Here is a 23,225-nt window from a genome sequence, read left to right on the forward strand (position 1 = left end):
ATTGAAAAAGGAGAATGAACTCTGGAAGATGGGGGATTTTTGCTCCATTGGAATAATAAGTTAAATGACTTCTTAAGTGTTTATCTTGCAGACATCTAATAGACAGGCAAGCAAACTTGATGAATAATTCACACAGAAGGTGGTGATAACTTCAGTGCTCTTTAAAATGGCTATAAAGCGTAGGCAGGCTTTACTGCTGGCAATTGTATGAAAGTCTTAGATGTATTCAAATGCTTTTGATGTTTATACAGAAAACTTTACTGCTAACAAAATACATAGTTGTTTATATTACAGGTTGTAAAATATTAATAAATGCCTTTCCAAGTGTAATTCATATTGGCAATATGGAATTTTAGAGAGAGCAAATCAGCTTTTCTGGTTAGTAAAGCTGAAGTTAGCTTGGTCACATGTTTAATACATAACTGAGAAAAATGCATTTCCTTCAAACATATGAGACTTACATGGTTGCAAGGAACTATGCTATTAGTGTTGAGTATTTTTGCCTTGAAAGATCAGGAAGAAATGTAAGGAAAAGTGTGCACGCTCTTCACAGACTTGATATATCGTCCAGTCCGTGAGATCACTGCATGTAAGATGGAAGTATGGAGAAGTTTGAGGAAAGGTGTCCAGAGAAGTGAGTTGTGACTTGGAAAGTTCTTTCACTGTAACTCTGAAGAACACTGTAAAACTTAGAGTTTTATACTGGGGGCTCTATTTTTCTTAATCTGCTCATCATATTTTATGCATTGCAAAATGTCATACGCCTCTGTACTTGATCATGTTGCTAAACGGAAATAGGGATGCCTCTTAGTTCTCACTTTCACTGCTTGGTCTCCAACAACATTCAGAAAGCATTCATGAATGTCAGTTGAATTTACAGGAGTAAACAGAAGATTCTGATCTTAGAAACAAAGCAAAAAACAAAAATGGGTTATGTCATGAGCAATTTGGCACTGTGAAACATAGCATTTTCATGCCTTGTTCAATAAACGGCAATATGGTTTTTTTACATAGGCAGTCCATATTACTCATCTTAAATCTCCTTTGTTACAGATTTTATAGCAGACCCCTCAGAAGATTTCTTATGATTCTTAATTGAGAAAGTAGATGTGAATTTGCTGATGACTGTTCCAATTTATTGTTTTTAATATGGAACTGAGAAAATTCAAGTAAAAATATTCCTAATATTCAATTCTGTTATGCTGGTTTGCAGAGAAATTTGTTAAAGAACTCATTCATTGGAGAGACATTTCTTTTTTATTGGGGGATAAAACTTGCGAAGGGAGAGGAACAATGACATAGTCCAATGTTAGTTTGTGTGGTAATTCTGAATGCTGATTTTTAAAAAGCAACATGAAAATATTCACAGGTAGAAACAATCAGCACCAGGTGAGAAAACAAAATGCATAGGACTCTCTCTTAGTTTTATTTAGACCTCTGTGAATAGAAATACTTTTGTTGCTAAAACAAGCAGCTATTCTGGATATGCAAGAACAAAATCTTAACGCTGGCTTCAATAACTGAACCCTGTCTGTGGATATTGAATTTCCTTAAAAATGTTTTGGGGAAAGAAGTCTTAGTGCTAACCTGTCTTCAGTTTCTATCTTTAATTTCAACAAGTGCTACAACTTTTTATATAACTTGTTAAATAAGGGCTATTCTGGCCCTCCTTACCCATATCTGGGAAAATGCTTGGATAATTTCTCTTCAGTATCTAGTTAGATCAAGATCTTTCAGTGGCTAAGGGAGATAGAGCGTACACGATTTTAGTTCCTTGGATGTGCCTGAAAGCATGTAGATATTTCCAGTGTTTCAATCAGTGGTGAATAAGTAAGAGGCTGTCTCTAGTCTGTGTGCGGTTTCTGTAACTTATAACACGTCTCATAAATCCTGTTACAAGTCCTTGCTTAAGTCAGCTTATCACGAGTTCACAGATATCATGAGAACCTGAAATACGGTACCTTGTTACCTGCTTTTTTGTTTAGTTTACTAACAAATTATTCCATGTCCAAACACGCAGAAGGGATACTGCAAGATTTATCTATTTCAGTAAAATAGAGGCAGATTAATACTTCAGTAGACATTTAAGCATGTTTGTTTCTTGAATAGTGGGCCATAAAAACAAAGCCTACAAGGATTATACTTAGCTCATTTTCTGAGATATTTCAAAATGGTATTAGATGTATGTACTCATATTTATTAACATTGATTTTGTACTGTATTTTTAATCTAATTATATTTTGTTTTGAACTTAACAAAGTAGATTTTTACTTTTTCGCATATACTCTGCATTTCAGTAGTGTTGCAACTCCTTTTTAATATAGTACACTACTTCACTGCTTTGTATTTTAATTTTTACAAGCATTAAAAAGTGTCGAATACAAAATTAAAATGATCTTTTCATATATAAAGCATAGTCTGCAAACTTGAATAAGTAAAACAGAAAATAATACACCTTCCAAGAGGTTTCCATTATGTCCCATGAAAAAGTTAAAACTGAACAAAAATGGTTTTCAGTCTTCGTTTTTGGTGGATATTTATACCTTCAGTGTTGGATGTTTATTGAAAATTATAGGAAATCATGACTGAACAAAACTTGAATCTAGGAGATTGAATGCTTGTATGTTTAAAAGGGGCTAATGTCTAATATCTGTTGACAGGAATAAAAGAATGAACTTGGAAACTAGTTATTGAAGTAATACAAATAGGACTTCCAGTATTTCAGAGAAAATTTCCCAGGTTTTATTATTTAGTGTTTTGTGTAATGATGTGTGGGTGATGCGCAGTTCGGTGGGTTTTTGTTTGTTGGTTTTTGCCTTGGCTGTGTATGTGAAGGGGCGGAAATTCCCTTTATATGTATTTATATATATGTAATAAATAAAAATGTATGTATAATATGTATTTCTACATATTTTTACATGTTTTTTTATTTTGATATATTTTTAATTAAAGACCGACATTTGCATGTGTAGTAAATGCATACATTAATTGGTCTACCCCATTGGAATGATGTAAAACTTGATTCACAATGGGCTTTTGGAACGTGGTGATATGTAACTCACAGAGATCAAAGGTGTGGTCAAGTAGACTGTAGGAATAAAGATTCTAATGTCAGCAGGAGGCAGACAAAGGGCAAGGAAACCTTGGTAAATGTGTTATCTTCAATACCACAACTAGTGCAGTGCATTGTCAGTATGATGAAGTTGCATCTGCAGAAGTTTCTCAGTCTTGTTTTGGATGTTATAATGAGCTTTAGTTGTAGTGGTTAGTTACAATTCTGACAGCTCAAATGTATTTTACAATCTATCTACAATAGTCACAGCATTGGGTTGATTGTTTTTTCTTGCTTCTTTGTTTTTAGTTCAGCAGATTTATGTCCAAGAAATTGGTGATAGTAGGGAAAATTATTCCTGTTCACAATTTTCTTTTTCCTTCTGTATATACTTGCCATCATTCTCAGCTTTCTAATTGGCAATTCTCTTCAGCTGCCTTTGCTGCTCTTCAGTACTCTTATTTTTCTCTGAGTCCTTTTGGTGAATGATCAGCCTTAAGTTCAAAGTCTATAACTTTTATTTATTTGTACTGTAGGGCTTGTAGATTTGGGAGTAGAAGTAGGTCATTTCAGATAACAAAATCAACCCACCAGATTAAAAACAAAACAAAACAAAACAAAAACACCAAAAAACATAACCAGCACCCCCCTCCTCCCCCCCCGGGGGGGTGGTGTAGTGTGGGGAGAAAAAAGCCAACCACGAAAGCCAACCAAAAACCTACCACCACTTTTCAGACAGTTTATTGAACACTTTGTGTGAAAAGCTGAAAGCAGTTTTCACTTGCCTTAACTAAGTTACAGATAGATGTATGTTTGCCCGTATCAAGAAATATTACTAGTTTAGTCTTAGGTTTGAAGTGAGAAGCCCATTCTATACTAGTTAAATATTGTGTATGGAAGTACCAGGCATATTTGTTCTGCAATCCTCTTTGATAACGCAGAGCGTATGCTGTGAACATATGTTGCTGTGGCGAAGAGGCGTATATTTTCTCTTTATTTAATGCTATGAGAGGGGATGTAGGAGGTGAAGTGTGTTGAAGGTGTTTGTAGCATATCAACTATAGTTGGGTGAACTACCACAGTCTGTTTAGAAATAATTTAAACCATAAAGGAAGTCAGAGGAATACTTGGTGAACTGAGCAATTGATCTAAATTACTAACTGAAAATTAGATTATATTCGATAACCTCCGTACATATTGAGATTTATTAAATTTCAGTAGACTCTTGGAGTATGAGACTTATGTATAATGACATACAGGAACAATTCCTCTAAACCTAATTGGATTCTCAGGTTGAATGTACCCTGCTTAGAAGTGCATACTTGTTCATCTTAAGTTCTATCTAAAGGTTTGCAGCAGAGATTGATGGGATTTTTGTACTTCAGAGCACAAAGATCAGTCTCTTTTATTCTAACAACAAGGCAGGTTTACCCAAAGAAACATAAAATTTGAAAAGTGTTTTAGTTCCTTCTAACCTATCTACTTGTCCCACATGACTGAAAGTGTTCATTGGCAGTTCCTTCTTGTCAATATTTTTAGTACTCCACGTCTACAGTAACACAAGTTTTGCATAAGTTCTATTGCAGGAAGAGCTTCATAGAATGTCACTTAAAAAGATTTCTTTTAAAGAATGTGTAACCACAAAATACAAGAGTTTAAATTTACGCTTAATAGCAGTATGCTGCTATTGCGACATCCGTGGATCTTTTCCCTTTCCCTCTGATTTTATTTTCTGATTCTGCATGCACAATCTGGAGTATATGCTGAATGATCTAAGTTCTTATTGGAAGACTCTTGATATCTTATTGGCCATATATTATGTGTGGCTTTGTGTGTACTTTTTCAGAAATGACAGTAAAAATCTGTGAAAATGCACAAGGTCTTTATAGGGAGTGTACTCGTATGCTATCAGAAATAAATGTAGACTGTAGTGCATTCTACTTCATAGTTGGTAGAACAATGATTTTGGGAAAATTAGAATCAATTGTCTCAGTATTTTGACAGGAAAATTAGTAATCTGTTCAACTAAATAAGCATGCTTAGAGTAAGGTTTAGTAATACGTATAAAAGTGAAGAAAGAAGAAAAATATTTTTTTGGCTCTTTTACATTCCAAAGTGAAACTTTGATACCATACTTGCTCTGAAAATTACTTTTATCACTTTCTATATCTCTATACAGATGTAATGATAATGCTCTTAGTGATCAATCTCATCTTTATCTTCTGGATAACTAACTATTGCAAGTCAACCTTGCCAACTCACCACAACATATATAAATGTGAAACGAAATATTGAACAATGTATGTCCCAATGCAGAGCCACGAGAATCTTGATTTTTGTAGTTGGAAATTTTACCAATTTACTGGTTACAAATGTTGGACTTCATGGACTTAAATTTATCAAATCCTTTGCTTTAAATGCAACATTTCCTACTTGGTAATCAAGATAGTTTAAAGCAAGACATTACAGTTGGCCTGTCCAACCCATGGCCCTGACCTGGCCCCACTTGATGAAGGCAGTGGCTTCTCCGTGGTGTGGCCCTGGTCTAGCCCCCATTGCTCAGCAGCAGCCAAACCTTTGGTGCACTATTAATGCTGTCTTGAACTGAAACCAGGCCATGGGAGGGCAGTACTGTGCAGAACTGACTGAAGTAATGGGAAATAATTATATGCATCTGGATACATTGGCTAAACTCAGGGCTCTGAAAGGTGCAAAATATGCAGCTACGCTTTCTATTTTGATAAAGGATTTTGAGAGAATTTTCAAGATTGAAGAAATTTTTTTTTATCATATCATTTTCAGTTGATATAAATACATCACCTGCAAATTTTGAAGTGAAATGTACAGAGATGCAATCAGATATTCAACTCGAAGGTCTGATCATGTCTCTTTACCAGTTTTTCATAATCCCTGTCTCACCAGAGAGAAATATCTTTCCTTTCACAGTCACACTTCATTAATCTCATTGCTTTTTGGCAGTACATACTTATGTAAAGAAATGTTTTCTAGGATGAAGTGCTATAAGGGTCAAAGTTCAGTGAAAACTTCTAATGAGCCCCTTGAGAACTAAGAATGGCAGCCACCACCATCAAACCAGTCTGATGCAGTTGTTACCAAAAGCGAAGTCAAGTAACTGACTAGTTTTATAGTTGTATTCCTTTTTTTTATATTTTTTTCTGAAAAAATAGTAAAAATTAAAATGTTTTCTTATCTGTTAACAATATGGTAAATTTTACAAGGGCTGCTCCAAAAGAAGCACGTCCTGTTCTATTGTGTTGGCCCATGGCAGCTGAGGAGTATGGAACGGCAGTAGAAGTTGAACTTCTCTGCTAATATCCTGTTATATGTTGTTGCTGTGCAACAGCTGGCAATAGAGAGGCAGTCTGACAAAATGCTGTCTGACATGGAAGTGTGTATGAAGCAAAGGTGTGTATTTAAATTGCTCCACACGGAAAGGACTCCCATTGACATTTATAGATGCTTACTGATTATCTATGGAGATCAAACAGTGGATATGAGCACAGTGAGGGTGTGAGTGGTGTTTCAGCAATGGCAGCAGTGAGAGTGGGCCACCTTCGCTAGTGCGAATTTTTAAGTGTTACGTGCAGACTCTTGTTCGTTGTTGGTAAAAATGCAAATAGCAAATGGTGGTGACTGTGTTGAAAAATAGTGTTTTGTAGGTGAGAATTATGCTCTATCAAAAAGTGTTTTTGTGCTCCCTGTATCTATTGTACTTCACACGGAAATAAATAGGAAGCGTTACTTTCCTAGTAACTTATGTATATGCTACCGAAGACAATTCCTTTTCACTGAGTGTGGTCCGGTTGAGCCATGAGGCTGTGCACCTCTGCATTACAATATAGCTAGCAATTTCAGCCATTATCAGGAAAATTCTTAGTAACATGACCCAAGGCCTTCTTCTTGTAATTACTAAGCATAGTCTTCATTAGTCTTATTGTGATATAGTGATATAACTAGCTGCATTATGTCTTCAGCAACGTTAAAACACGTTCTTATCAGCTACAAGTATTCATCGATCTGTTTCTTTTTGCTTTCTAATGACTACAAAAAGGATTTCTAAGTGAAAGGCCTTACTGTGTATCAACATACTTGGTTTTTGAGAGTTTTCCAATTACAGTGAAACTTCTAGGAATTGATCAGTTAGAATAATAATCCATCCCCAGTGCCTGATTTTTTTATTACTTTGCATAAAACCATGTTAGATGCCAAGTTTTTCTTTGTTCTGAAAGAAATTACAACCTGTCATTTGATTTTAATTTTTTTTAACCTTGATGTACATCTTGAGTAAATATCTTTGAAAAAGTTTCCTCTCAAGTTATGATTTATCTAGCTGACTTCAGTGTGGCTTGGATTGATTTTAAAAAAATTTAACTTCATATAGCAATAACACTTTTTATTGTACTCATATTTTCGAAAGTATAATTGGAATACAGATTTTTAGAAGTTAACTTCTGATACAGGATATTAACAGTCTGTTTATTCATATCATGCTAGATTTTTTTTCATTCATTTTTTTTTTCTATTGTGTATTCATAGGCTGTATCAAGTCATCAGAATATCTATTTTCTCAAAGATTTACACTAAGAATTTTTCCTTTTGCTATTTAGACAAATCTTTGAGTTTCTGTTGTGTTTCCAAAACTGTACAATGTTCTTTAAGTTCTCATTTGAGGTTTGTAACAGCAAGATGTCATTTAGTGAGAAGCAAAATAATGAACAGCAATGAAAAGTTGTAAGAGAATGGGTTAAGGATTGACTATCTTTATCATACACTTTCAGCGATGAGTATACTTCAGCCTTGTGTATCTTAGAATCAGAAAATATGCAGTTTTTTACAGTTAAATCATTAAGGTCTGATTTTTCTCATCACTACTTGCTCGCTAGTACCTTATCTGAGAAGAGGTTTAATCAATGGTATTACTCTATAATTCATTCTGAGCTGATGTTGGAGTGATTGGTTTGAGAGCCTTCAGTACATTTCTGGCACTGTGGTTTGTATTTATGTGGTTTAAATATAGCATAAAGTAGGAGAAGATTTGCATGTCAAAAAGACATAGGTATAGGAGAGGCAATTGTATTAATTTTGTTTTAATTTTTTTTTTTAAAGTGACTTGTTAGAATTATCTTGAAATTTTCATGTGAGTTTACGGAATGAAGCTGGTAAAGGGTAATCATTGTAACATTAACTCATCCAGAGCCTGTAAGAGGCTCCAAATTTTCTTGAAGTAGCGACTAAATGTGCTTTGCTGCAATTTTTGTGAGGAGGGTGAATCAGCAGCTGTAAAAGCATTTAAGAGAAGCCTTTGAGCTACATCAGAACTGTTAGCAATTTCTTGCAATGATTGTGACCCTGAAGTAAGTCCTTTAGTTTGAAGTGGTACTTTTAGCACTTTTCTGTCAACTAAGAGAGAGGACTGATAAGTGTCTGCCTTTCCTGAAAGATTTTGGAGAAAAATAAATCATTTGAGGGACTTACAAATGCGGAAGTGAAGAGCTACATGCCAAAAGGAAAAAAAAATAAGTTAATGTCATAGATTCATAAAGGTAAATTAAGTAATTTACATAAGAAGCAAGCTTGAAACGACTTCTCCTTTTCCAGGTAATTCTTGCTGATCTAGCAAAGATTGAACTTGATACCTTACCTGCCTTAATGCTTTTCTTTCACATTGAGGTGGAGAGATGATAGTTTGATTAAAAGGATTTAGATTTACAGTCTTAATGTAATAATAATAAATCACAGATACTGATGTTCTTTTCCAATTTATATTATTTTGGTAACTAGTGGAATGAACATTAATCACGATTGATAAAAGAATAAATACTTTTTCCCATCTTAACAGCTATCAAGGTATTACTCTATTTTTGTAAGGCAAATCATTACTTTTAAAGAAGGAACCATTACCCATGTAAGAGCATGGGGCAGGGAAGGAAACAATACACATACCTGTACACATTTGGTACTTGTTAGCTATGCTTGATCTCTGATGAGGATTTAAAATAATATTCCTGTTTTTTTTATTCTGAAGCATTTTTTGGTCTTGTTTTTCCTTACCACCACTTTCACTCTTCTAAGCAGAGTTGCTCCGTGTACTTTCTGCATATTCGTGGCAAACCACGCAGTTTTATAATAATGTATTGGCATATTGGAAGTGAGGAAAAAAAAAATTACTTTTCTTTTTCCATTAGAGATTTATACTTCAGGTTGGAATGTTTTGTGATGAGTCTTCTGAGTAGTTGTATAAATATAATCAAAGTCAGTGAGATTTAGGGCAGCAGAAATTAAACTTGGGGGAGGGTAATTTAGTTGTTCCTTTTCACTGGATGTCACAATATAATTCCTGTATTGATTAAGTATGAATATTAGGATGAGTTGTAGTGTAGTTTTACATTACCTTATGCATACGTGTTCACATTTGAAATAAGAAAATCGTTCCTCATCACCTGTATATTCACGGCAATTCTCTCGATTAATGGCTGTATGAGTATGTCCAGAAGAACTATGAATGCATGAAAATAATTCCTGTGGCACTTCAACCAACAATTATAACTGACTCTAATGTCTAAGAAAAGCGATGAATATATGTGCAGAATGATCAGTTTTGATTTCAATCTTGCTGCTGCTACTCCAGCTGCGTTTTAGCCACTTAACATGAACGGCTAATAGCACTGGGTGCTAACAAAATCTGCTTAAATAGTTCATTGTTATTCCAATCTGTCTTCTAGAGACTTATTACTGACGGTGCTTGAAGAGGATACCAGGAATTTTAAAACAGCTATTTCTCATTTTGCTTCTCTGAAATGCTTTAGTTATGTTCCTGTTTCTTCTACTTGTTCATGAAGCAAATGTGGTTTGGTACAATATACAGGATGTGGACTAAAAGCCAAGTTTTCTCATGCTGATTTAGAGATTGAGTGGCAGTTTTTGAGTACGTATAAAGAGTTTCATTTCTTACTACATACCACACAAGGGGTACATTGTAACTAATCGCAAAACTTTGTTCAGGAGAAATTTGTTGACAATCAATCTATGACGTGCAATTTGCTGAAAGAAGTTTAAATCCAAGTATGTGAACCTAAATAGATTAAAACTCTTGAGCAAATGGTAGTGATGTGTTATTTCTTGCCAGTCCATTTCAAGATCACTTCTCTTGCACTTCAGCACTTACTTAGACAGTGTTACTGTCTGCCTGCTAGAAGAACTTCAAAATCTTGAAAGTGTGTTATGCACAACAACCATTATGTAAATTTAATTTTAGTCTGGTAGCTTCTTAAGGGAATTTAGTGGAATATTTCTAATAGGTTTCAAGCTCCTTTTGTTTCCTCACAATAACAATAATGAAATTGTTTTCTCTTCTTGTTACATTTGCGATGTTTTCAGTTCAGATTTCAGATGAAATCCTCCGAAGGATGTTTCAAAAAAAAAAAAAAAGAAAAAGAAAAAAAAGAAAAAATAAAGAGAAAAAAAATAGTAATAAGGGACCACATAATACTAATGAAGCTAGATTTTGGCAATCCAAGTAGTTAATGTTTTAGATGAGAGTGTGCAAGACCTGTAGTTATCTTTACATCCTCTATCCATCCTTTCACACTTACTCATATCTCATATAGGCTTTGAATTCCTAAAGTATCTGATTTAAGTTCAAATCAAGAAGCTCATGGGATGTGTGAGGTGGGGAGCTGTGGTGTTTGGAAAAAATTAAATAGATCATCCTTAATGATGAAAAAGGTGGAATTCCAGTTACAACAAAGAAAACTTACTTATGAAATGCACAATTCCTGGTCTAAAGAAGCTTTACGAGAAGTGAGAAAGTTAACAATATTTCATTATGGAAGGCTATGCTTCAATTTAATGTGTGTTCTAGTTTAGACTTGGAAGGCTATATAATCACTGAAGTAATGCTTTTTGAAATCAGTTTAGAGGATAGATGTAGTTTTTGGAAGGTATATTTAAATTATGAAATTCAGTGATTTAACCCACAAGAAATTACTTGCAAGATTTTACTGATATAATAGTTCAGTACTACCTTAAGCTACTTCAGTAATTAGAATATTATGATGAGACAGAACTCTGCCAAATTACTTGTTTTGTGGAGGCCTTTTTGTCTTTTTTTTGTACTGACAGATATCCTCACACTACCATTTTATTTTTAAAAGATCTAGTATTTGCTACAACGAATGTGCACTCTTTGCTTTTACTCAGCCTATTCTCTGTTTGTGTTCTGTACTACCAGAATTAATTACTACTGCTAAGGCATGCTTTCTCATTCTGTCTTATGATTATTCCTTCACGTCTGGTGTCTAATTCAGTTTTTGACATAAAGATTATGGCAGGGATCCAATGTTCAATTATGATGCATCTTCTGTTAACTAATGGTTGAATTCTGTGTTTTGTAGTCAGGTCTTCAAAGGTTTGAGATGCGATGGCTAAATTCCAATCACCACAGCTGTTTGTTTCTTGTCTTGAAGCTTTTGCTATGCCTTTCTTTACCTGAAGTGCAGCTTTGCACTTCTGACTGAAGGGGGACAGAACAGAGTACCTTTGTCACTGTACATTCTCTCAATTTTCTCAGTTTTCTTATATTTTACTATCTGTCTCCTGTAAGTTCCTACGATCTCTTGAGGAAAAAGTGCTATTCATAACAGTAAAGCACTTTTTTTTTTTTCTTTCAGCACTTCATTTCTTTTGCAAAGAATATCTTAAGTTTGATGTCTTAGGAAGCGCTGCCTATTGAACAGAGCAATCAGATGAATGTGAATTATGGTGCTTATAAAGACATTATCGCGTTTTACAGATAAGCCTTATTTATAACTGTATATAAATACATTCCTGACAGTGAGGAACAAGTTGTTAGCTTCCTTCACTTCTTCCAGTTCGTTGATATGATTATCATTACTGGATATTTATTGGTCTTAATTATGAATTCAGTTTTCCTCAGCACTGACAGCTGTGGGGTCTGTTGTGAAGATTTCTCAGTGATGCATTTGGAGTAAAATTTTATTTTTAATCTAATGTTCCATATAATTGATGACATCCCAGGTAAGTTCTGGGTCTTCTGAACTGAACAAGGAACAATCAGGACAAACAGATAATTTTAGGTTATTTTTGTGCTGTCCTTAATGACTCAAGTGCAAGCAATTATAGTTTAAGTATACAGGCTTTCCTGTCTGAAATACGGTTTGTTTTCAGAATAGGGAATAATAGGACTTAATAACCACCCAGAAGTAATAACTAAATTGCCTGGAAATTATTTTCAGTACAATATAAGTCAGAAATAATGTGTTCCCCACTTCATTCAAAGATCTCTGACTCAATGCAATTCTTAACGTGTGAAATACGCACCTCTGAAGTTGATGTAAATTATATATCGGCCCACTTGCGAATTCAGGCTTTTCTATCTCTTTCTGGAACATCTAGATGTATTAGTTGTTTAGCTTGGTTAGATAACTATATTTCATTCTTGTGAAGTCTCTTCTCTAAATATATAGATTTTTAAATGTATTGTTACAGCTTTTAAGAGGGATGAATGGACCATTGCAATTCTTTTCTTTCTTAATGTTTAGGGATGTGAGCCTTTCATGAATATTTTAAATACTTTTTCTTGATCTGTAGGACTTGACAGTATGAAACATTTTGTTCGTAGTAGGGACAATATAGGGATTTAGACTCTACATAATACCCGAAACTAGTTCCTACCAGCATTCTTATATTACATGCAAGTAACTCTGAAAATAATAACTCCTATTGATTTCCACGCAAATGGTAGCAAATTTTGAGCTACAATACACTGTTTTTCAACAGAGTCATTACCCTTTGCTATGCGTTTTCAGCAATGATGAACAAGAGTCTGCACACCATGCTCATAAATATCTGCACCAGTGGAGGTGGTCCACAGTTGCGACTGTTGAAATGCCACCCACCACCTCACTGTGCTCACATCAACTGTTTGGTCTCCATCAAAGTTCAGTGAACATTGATGCATGTGAATGGGTGCCATATTTTTCTACATGGGGGGGATTCAATGACATACCTTTGCTTCTAGTGCACTTGTGTGAGACATCATTTTGTCCCTATCCCTCTACTGCCATCTGTTGCAGGGCAACAGAACTGAATGAAATATTGGCAGGAAGATCCAACCTGTGTTGCCATACCGACATCCATTACTAACATTGTAGGCCAACAGAATGAAACAGGGGGCATTACTTTTGGAGCACACCTTGTACTTTACAATCATTATATATTGTTTTGCAAAAATTACCTAATAAAATGTATCTATTTCTGTTGAGGTTTCACATATATCAGGAATGCTCACATCCTGTAATTGTATGTAATATATACTTACTACTATTTCTTCTGCATGAAAGTTGCTATGAAACTTCTGAGAATAATTTTACTTTGATTTTCTTTTCCTTTCCTCTTTCCATGTAATCACTTAGACATAAGACTGAAATTTCTAAAGGTGCCTAAGCATTTTGAACACACAATTTCCATTAATTTTAAATCTCTTAAGCAGCTTTGAAAAACTTAGCATAAAGGCGAAGCCACCCTAGGGTGATGTTTCAAATTTGCTGAAGTTGATAGTAAAATATACACTGACTTGAGTGGGACTAAGGTGTTTCCTTACGTGGTGTTGGGATAAGGCTTTAAACTATTCAGCAGTCTATTTATTTGACAAAAACTGAAGCACAGTTTTAACATTATTTTCAAAATTATCTGTTCATTTTAATGAGGCTAATCTTGTGCTTTAAGGTAAATGCAGTAGTACTTTCACGGAAAGACAGACTGAGATGAAGTGAATTTTTGTCGTCTTACAGTGGGAAAACTTGCCCAGATTGTCAGGAAATGCAGAGCTGAAATGGTGAAGAAAAAAGGATTTGAAATTCCACTTGGATTGTTACTTTATTGAACAATTTTTTTTTTTAATGGTGTGATAAATGATCTCTAAAATGCTTGTCTGTCTTAATATAAGTGAATAGTGGATGTGGACAGCATCGCTATTTACAGAATGTTAAGTATAAGAGGTGAGAAATGGTGAAACCTTAAGCATTCTAATCTATCAGAAAATATTTTCTTGATTTGTTCTATCGTGGTTTACACAAATATAACTCTTTACAAAAAGATTACAAATCTTGACTGGAGTTATTAACCAAAATCATTGTTTTTAGAGGGAGGTAAAATATATGCAGGAAAGCTCATGTGATTTTTTTTTTTTTTAAATGTTCTGTACATTAAGTGGTAGTTTCCGACAAGAACACGTATGTTTTATGAATGTCTTATCACTAAACCCAAGGAGTATCAATTAGCTTACGCTGCATAACATAACAAAGTCCTTTATTAAGTTTCTTCTCATATTTTTATTAAAGGAAATCTACTTATTTAGATTTTTTCTTATACATAATGATATAATTCTGATTATACTGGGGACGTGTGTGCATGACTTAAGTAGCTCAAGATCTCTAAAAGGTTGAATAGGATGACATGAACATGGATGTTTTTCAATACTTTTATTATTTACAAAAAACTGAGAAGATGCAAAAAGAAATGGAAAAAATCTTATGTCAAATGATATCTTCAGCGATTAGCTGTACATAAGCACTCCTTTGTCACAAAATGAAAGAGGAGAATGGTAGGAGTTCAACTATCTGATAGTAACTGGAGCAAAAATCTCAGAATTATTTAATTTATATAGGACTAAAGAAGTTACTAGCCATCAAAGATCACAACCTTATTTAGACTGCTTAATTTACACGCAAGTTTGTTTTACAGCTATCAAAAATGCTCTTTTAAAAGGCAACTGCACCAACATACTTCTAACTTGCCTCATATTTCCTTGTTTATTAGGATAGAATATTGACAGTACTGTTTTCCTCTGCTATCCTGCATCTATGGAGCTTATGATAACAGTTAAGCTTTTAAACAGCAGCCAGATTACCAGGCATATCTTGACCAGTCTTTTTATTTTTCGTTTGTATAAATAATAGTAGTGAGAACAGAGTGTGTGTGTGTGTGTGTGTGTGTGTGTGTGTGTGTGTGTGTGTGTGCGCGCGCGCGCGCGCGCGTGTGTGTGTGCATATATGAATTCTGTTTACTATATTGGCCTGATGAGAAATATAAAAGCTGCAGTGGGAAGAAGTAAAAGAGTTGGATTCAGGAAATTGACTAGAAACATTCATTGAGTATAAAAATAATAATAAAATCCGATTAAAGTTGGAAGCACATCGTCGGTGATGATTTGTTTCAAATGAGTGAGAAGACTGACTAAATTGAAGAAGTTTGGAGTACTACAGACTTTGCTATTTTTAAAATGAAATCAATGAGTTCTGAGTATGTTTTCATGCTTTCATGATTTAGTGGCCAGACTTAAATAAGAAAACACTTGCACAACTGTCATTGTAAGCACCAGCTGGTAAAGATTTTGCTTAAATTTTCTAGTTAAAGCTGACAAATCTACTTTTTTTCCTCAGCTTGCAATGCAAAAATAAATCATTGCTTGAAACACTGTCCAAGTAAATGTGAAACTTAAAGAAGAGATTAGCAGCACTGAAATTGGAGGAACACTGAATCAGATATTTCTATTTACTCAGTTTTATTCCCTTCCTAAATTTTTCCCCACTCTTTTTTAATTTCCTTTTTTAAAGACTTCAGTAGAATTGTGGAAATGCAATAAATCCTCTGTAAAATCTTGTCTCCACATGCATCAAGTCCATACACATGGCATCCAGGAGGTATCATTTTTTTACCTGTGAGTAAGCCGGAATGTTAGATCTTTGTCCATGGCTCTCCAGTAGCAAAATTTTGCTATGACTTTGAATTCTTCTATTCAGCATGGAAACTTACTCTTAACATTTTTTCTTCAGGTTGGCTTATGGGTAAGAACACTGTAAAAGAAAGTAAGGAAAAAGGTTTTTCTTGAAATAGTTGGCTATCAATTTTAAGCTGTATTCAACAGGCTTTAAAATGAAATGAATGCAACCTGCAAAGAATTGAGGTTGAAATGGTTATTTGAAATATGATGGATCAAGGCTGAGAGAGAATGTGCTCTTTCATAACACCAACAATCTGATTAATTTATGAACAAAGTATTCCTTAAATTTCATGCTTTTTAAGTTAATAAAGTGGAAATGCAATGTAAAAATTACAGATGAGAGTGTAGTGACTTAATCCTTATGTTTTAGGATTCAACGTAGTGTTTCGTCTTACTGGATTTCTTGCAAATCTATTGCTATTTCTGAATGCAATAGAGAACCTTTGAATGTGCTCCCTGCTGTGAAACTGGAGATCAACCAACGCCTTATGAATCTATAATCAAAGAAATAATACTTGAAAATTGCAATAACATACTGAATTGACTTACTAGAAAATAAGAAATGCACATTTAATTCCTAGTGAGGCCGAAAGTACAATCAATCACAATATTTACGTATTGTACTGATTTGATTGAACATACTCCATTCTGCGTATTTTTGTACTAGATTTAAAACACCTTAAAAATATATTGATGATTAATTTGAACACTGTCAGCGGTGATGCTTGAAATGTATGTTCTGGGACCTAAGCCAAGGTTTTTACTGCACTGTTTAACGTATTTAGCCTTCTTTGTAAAACTGAACTTGAACTATTGTTTCGTATTAAACAACACTTAGATCTGCTTTCTTTCTGGTGCATGTGTTTGGTTCACCTGGAAAGTTCTGAGACCAAAAAGAAAAACCACCACCACCACCACAACAACAACAACAACAAAAACCAACAAAACCACTAAGGTGATAAACTTCTCACATGAGAAGATGGATGTTAACCTTGGGGTTTGGAGAAACAGCTCTTGGAGGAAATGTAGTACGTAAGGGTTGCAGTTATCCCACTTTGAGAATGTAGTGACATAAATGAGGAAAAAACAACTCCTCTTGCAACTTGCAGAATATATCATGTCTCTCTGCTTTCCCACCAGTAAGTGCTAAACTCTTTGGAGGGAAGCTGTGGTCTTGAGATAAAGATGAGTGACCTTGATTCGCATCTCACAAACAGTTATCATTCTAAATGTATCTTCTGCCTCAAAATGAGCGGGGAAAAAAACCCTCAACTTCGCTTCTCTGAGTACTTGACAGTACTTAAAGTTTGAGGCTGTAACTGGGCTCTTTAACATCTTGCTGACTGGAATAAGTGAGGATATAGGGTGAGACTTGCTGGGCAACAAGCCTAAATCCTGTCTGTTTAAAAAAAGAAAAAAAGAAAAAAAAAAAGGTACTAATAAACCTTACCTTGCTCATTAATGTAACCCAGCATTTTTTGATGTGTTGGCGTATTTTAATATGACAGAGGTAAGAGATGCAAGAAAAAAAGAACACTACGCAGTAAGTTTAAGCAAGCTATTAGAAAGCTGATGGATGATGATAAAGATGGAGAGAAGGAAACAATGAAATTTAAGAAATAGGAACAAAAGCACAATAAATGCTAAGGTGAAAAGTGACTAGAAATGCTCAAAATGAAGATATAGTGCAGTATTTATTTTCCTATTAATCTCTTTACAATGTCCAGGTCTCTTTTATACGTTGGTTAGAATTTATAACTATTCCTTTATTTCCTGCATTTTCAGCCTCAATTTATTTAAGATAAATGCATAAGCCTGCATTTCAGTGCTGCTTCTCTATTTTGTTCTGGAAAAAAAAAGTGTTTGAAAGTGCTCTGAAATGTCACTTCTAAATTATGTAGGTTGAAAAAGATACAGTAAAAGAACATGGTCTGGAAGTCATTCAGAATCTAAGTGCAAACCCATGAGTTCAGACTCAAAACTTTGCAAAAAATTGGATTCACTTGTTGCAAGGTTTGATCTGATTCAAACTATGGCATCCATCACAAGCGCTGAAGGTTATATTCTCTACTGATGTGTATGAATAGCTCTCTCAATGACAATGATGTCTTGAACACTTGTTTTGTGGAGAATAGCTTCTCTGTCTCTAAGGGGGAAATTACTCCTCTCGCCTTCTACCGAAGAGAGAAATGCAGTTCAGTATAAGCAAAGCTTATTGTGTGTTTGCCATTAAGCTTTTTGCGGTACATAAATGAAAGAAAAGTGCACGTCTTTATGAAGCAGTCATGGTAGCCTAGAGAGCTTAAAAAACGTGTTTTGCTCTTTTGTTTTTATACTCTATCTGGATGTTAGAAAAACACTTTTGTTTGAGACTGTATTATTTCCATTTTTATGCTGACTTCTGCAGAGCAAGTGCATTGTCAAAGAAAAACAGTATCACAAACGGGGATCAACTATTGCAAGAATGTCTCATTACTACTTCTTTGTGGCATGGAAATAATTGCGCAGGTTCTTTTCCAGTTTGTCCATTTTTTTTTCCTTTTTTTTTGTTTTTGAGTAGTAAAAGATAGCTACTTTGACAACGCAGTCCTTTATGTCTCTGCAGAACACTTAGCAACAGATGTTTCCAATTCTCCTGCGCTGCATTAGGCTGCTAAGCTACGATATGTCTGCAGAAAGGCTGCGAGCAGCTACTGCTGTAACCTAATCACTGTGCACAGTCTTAAGTGTCTAAAAATGGGAATACGCATTTTGAGCAGGGTCCCCTTTGCTCCTCCAAAATATCCCTGAAAATACACTTTCCCTGTAATCTGGGATGACAAATTAATTCATGACGCGTGGTAAATGAAGAACCGCTTTGCACCCCCTGCAATGAGACGAGTTAAAATAGTGTGTCTGCGAACGCACACAATTCTACCCGTGCCTGTTCTTGTGCTGAAGGCTTAACGACATCAGTGCTGCTCTGAGCGCATCTCCGCAGCGGGTGCGGTTCTTCCAGAAGGTGGTAGCAGCGCGCTGTGCTGGCGTCGGCTGGGATGCTCCTGGGCTTCTGCCAGCGTTTCTCTTTCCCAACTTGTTCGTGCTTGGGAGCTGTGCCTCTGCTGCTGTGTTTTAGAGTTAAACATAATGTAAAAGACTGGTTTAAGTTGAGAGAGTTTTCTTTTAGGATTGTTTGTTGTTGCTGTTTGTTTGTTTTTTAAACTGCGGTTTTTGTTGTGCTACAAACCATAAACCAATCTGCAGGGATTTTGCTCTTGGTGCAGTGCTAGACAACAAATGTAGCATACACATAAAGCAGACTTAGAAAGCCAGATGCCAGAGTTCAACAGCAGAAGTAATCTCGGAGGAACCTGTCTGCATTTAGTCTCTGCAGAGGTGTTACCCTTTTGTGCGAGCAAGGAAGCAAAGTAAATTTTATATAAGAACACGGTGCGTGATGCTGCCTCCAGCCTGGGTATATCTGTGTGAGGGACTCAAAGGGCAGTGTGAAGCCTCACAGGGCTTGTGCGAGGGATCTGGCCTGGAACTTGCCTGTACTGCTCAGATGTTCATCCAGATGTGGAAAAACTGATATGATATGTTGAAGAAGGTTGAGCTTTTTTGCTCAGTCTCTGGATGTTGAGGGTTGAGAGATTGTTTTCTGACTTGGGTGTTGTTGTCTGGCTCACTAGTGACAGTAGTTGTACTACTGACAGCACACTTTGAGAAGTAGACAGCATTCCCAGTGGACTAACCTGCAGGAGAGAAAGTATTTTTCCTATTCTGTTTGCTTAGACCTCAAAACCTGACAGTAAACATGATGTTAAGCCTGATAATTTCTGATGTGGAAGTGTTAAAAGAAAAAAACATTTTAATTCAGATGAAGTCATACTAAGCTAGTAATGTTTGTGAAGCTGATAGAAGGGAAAAATGAAAAAATATGGTTTAGAATAATCAAAAATCAGCACTCATGATGATATAAGGTAATCCCCATAGCTAAGCATGAGAGATGAGCAAATTCAAAGCTCTTGCCTTGACTGAGAAATTTGAATGTGTTTTTTCCTTACTTTCTTGGGCCTTAAGGTAATAATGCTTCTCCAGACTCAGTTGCGAAGTTGTTCTCTCCAGGATGACGAGGAAGGAAGAAATACAGGCATGGGTGGGAAAGGACATGTCTTCTTGAGTTTGGGCCTGGAGGTGCAGTCACATGAATGGTGTTTCAGGCCATTGCAATGATGATGGAAAAGTCTATGCTTTTAAAGATGGTAATAACAGTTAACTTCTAGGCACTGGGTTTCCATTAAGAAGGAGCTTTAATCTCTGACTTCTGCTTCCATGGCAGAATCCAGTGCTACTTGTATTTAATCACTGCTTCTATCAGCAAAGAACTGACTTTCTAAATCTGCAGAGCCTGAGGGAATACATAGTGCAGCATTATGGTCAAGAATGATTCATGTCAGTTCAGTTGAAGGCTGGGCTAGTAATGTCATGAAACAAAAGTCTCTTGACAGCTTGATTTGCAAGGAATCTTTTTTTGATATTATTGCTTCCTAGTATTATATTTCATATGTCTCCACACTTAAAGTAGGTGTTAATTCAGGTGAGACTGCAGGTACTTGCACACCTTATTCCCCACAAACAGTAAATTAAATAATTCATCATTCTGTTGTGATCTTCTATACCATGCAGCTATAATAGCTGATTTTACCTACTTCTATGACTAACGGTGATCTTGTACCCACCTTCTAACTTGTGAATATAGTAACAGCCACGAAGGCATGCACATCTAAGACCTCTTTAAAATATAAAACTCCTGTTTATCCCTGGAGCCTTTATTCTCTTAAACTATTAATTGATCCATTGTACTACAATGCTCCAGCTGTTTTTGGAGCATAATCTAGATTCTTCAGATTTTTCTGACTGTTTTAGTCTGTTTTCCTCTCTTCTCCCCCTTTTACTGTTACCTTGCATCTTAAGTTCAAAAATTGGAGTCTCAGACTTCATACTAAATGATACATTCCCTTCCTCCACCCCCATACACCTGAAAGGGTAAAGCAGAGCTAGTCTAGATCACCTCCCATTCCTACATCTTGTTTTCTAAGACTGCTTCAAGTCTCCACTGCTTATAGATTCTGTCTTGCCTGCTGCTACTATCCAGAATTTAAATATTTAAATTAACTCTATTGAGATCTGGTTTTCATGAATGATGTATGTAAAGAAAATATAATACATTGTAAATGTGAGAAGCAGGTAATGTAGAAACTTATGAAAATAGAGTAATTGTAATTGTTTTCTTTTATTAGTAGTAATTTCGAGAGACTGAATTTTTTAATGCAAGATTTATATCTGTCAGTGTTAAAATGGGAAAAGGGAACAGGGAAAATTCATGATGCGTGTAAGTTGATAGGTATCAGTTCAATATTTAGATTTCCCTTAATATTTTCTTCAAACAGATTAGTGCTTCTTCATCTTTTTTCCAGTAGACTCCTGAATTGGTGATCTATGTTTCTCTGAGATGGAGTCATCACATTTTTGCAGTCATGGAGCTAATTTTTTTGTGGGTGGACAGACCGTACCAGGCTTCACAGTGGTATCTGGGTTATTGCTGCCCTGTGGTTCTGCATGTGATAATGCTGCTTAATTTGTTATGAGAATTTTTGACGTGAATTATGGGGGAAAGAAGCATGTGACAAATATGAACAGATTGTATGGAATATTTAATTTGCCACCCAGCTCTATGACATTCTCCTGTATCTCAAGGACACTCCTAACAGACTTTAAAAAAAAAAAAAAAAAAAAAAAAAAAAACACATGAAAGAATTCTGTTATATGTTCATAGAGCACGAAAGACAGATATTGTGTGAAAAAGGAATTAAATCCCTTTGACAATCTTTCTGTGTGTTCATTTCAAGAACAGGCTACATCAAGGCATTGTAGGAATCAATGGTGCATTTCTCACATGAATGAAATATCCAATAGTTGCTTTCTGTTGGTATATCAGGTCATCTCCATTCTGTTGGGTTTTTTGCTGTTGTTGTTATTGTTGTACAGAAGCACTTCACACAAGTGAGATCAGTGCCTGCTGTGATAGCACTTTACTTCCTTGTAGTTGAGGTTAATTGGTCTTGTTGCCCAGAAGACCTCTTGTTTTTAATTTTTGGAGAAGCGAGAGGAGAAATCTTGTGGGCCCTGTTTTGTTTTGTTTTTTTTCTTCCTAGAACAACTGTTTTCTACAATGCAGTCTAGAGAGAGTTAACTTCAGTAAGTTAACACAGGAAATCTGTGATGCAAGTGGGATTTAGTCTTTTTTAACATTTGGCACTTGTGAAGGGATTTAACAAAGAAACTAACTAGTCCTGTTTACAGTCCTTCCAAAATAGTGTTGTTTTCTGTCTGTAAAATGCTGATAAACATAATATTTTTGTTGAAATACTCTGTGAATTATCAGAAATTCAGGAAGTTCTTTACTCAGGGCAATAAACTGAGAGGCTTGGTTTGGAATGATGGATTAGTATGCTCATTTTGTAAACTAAGTTATGCTGGTAACCACTGGAGAAGGTTGAGTTTTGTTTTTGCTGGTAGTGTCTTTGTGAATTTCCTTTATTTATTTCACTTCTGGAATTGCTTGAAGTAGTATTACTAGTTGTCATAGAGTTACTGCAGGCTATACCTGAAATGATTACCTGTCTGTAAACAAGCTATTTGTGGAAGTGGTACAGGAATGACAAAGTAATTTTGCTAGTGTGCTATTAATAAACACAAGCAGCAGTGAGAAGATACTAATGTTATCCAGGACTATGAACTCTGATTTTCATCTTACTTTTATATGATATTTGGTACATGATATTTGGACCATTTTACTGACTTAACTGTCCATACTAAGATTATACAAGTTTCTGGTGATTGGACCACAAATAGTGTTCTGTATTCCTCTATTTAGTATGAGTTCAGAAACAAATTTATAAACTTCAAACTTCAGATAAATAGTTGAAAAATTCATTTTTCCTTTTCCTGACACTGAGAAGTCTATAAAGCACTGTAATACTTAGGTCTGCATAATTTATAGTTCAGCATATTGCTAAAAGCTTTCTTGAAGCTCAAATTTATAGCTATTTCTTGACAATACCAATAGAAAGCTATACTTCTACTCTCAGTTTAACATCCCTCCTGATAATTTAAACAGCAAAATCGTGATTTTATGAACTCATTTTCTAGGTCAGTGAACAGAAGTATCTGTTGCTTTAGTACTCAGGCGGTAGAAGTAACACTGCTTCTGAAGAAGTTGTAGCGGCTTGCGAGTTTGATCTAATTGACCAACAGAAATCATTGAAGAATTTCATTAAGTGACTTCCTTTTTGTGATGAAGAAGTA

The sequence above is a fragment of the Centrocercus urophasianus genome, unplaced genomic scaffold (assembly GCF_019232065.1).
Source record: "Centrocercus urophasianus isolate 14NV4802_14NV808 unplaced genomic scaffold, USGS_Curo_1.0 seq_32, whole genome shotgun sequence".
Classification (NCBI taxonomy): domain Eukaryota; kingdom Metazoa; phylum Chordata; class Aves; order Galliformes; family Phasianidae; genus Centrocercus; species Centrocercus urophasianus.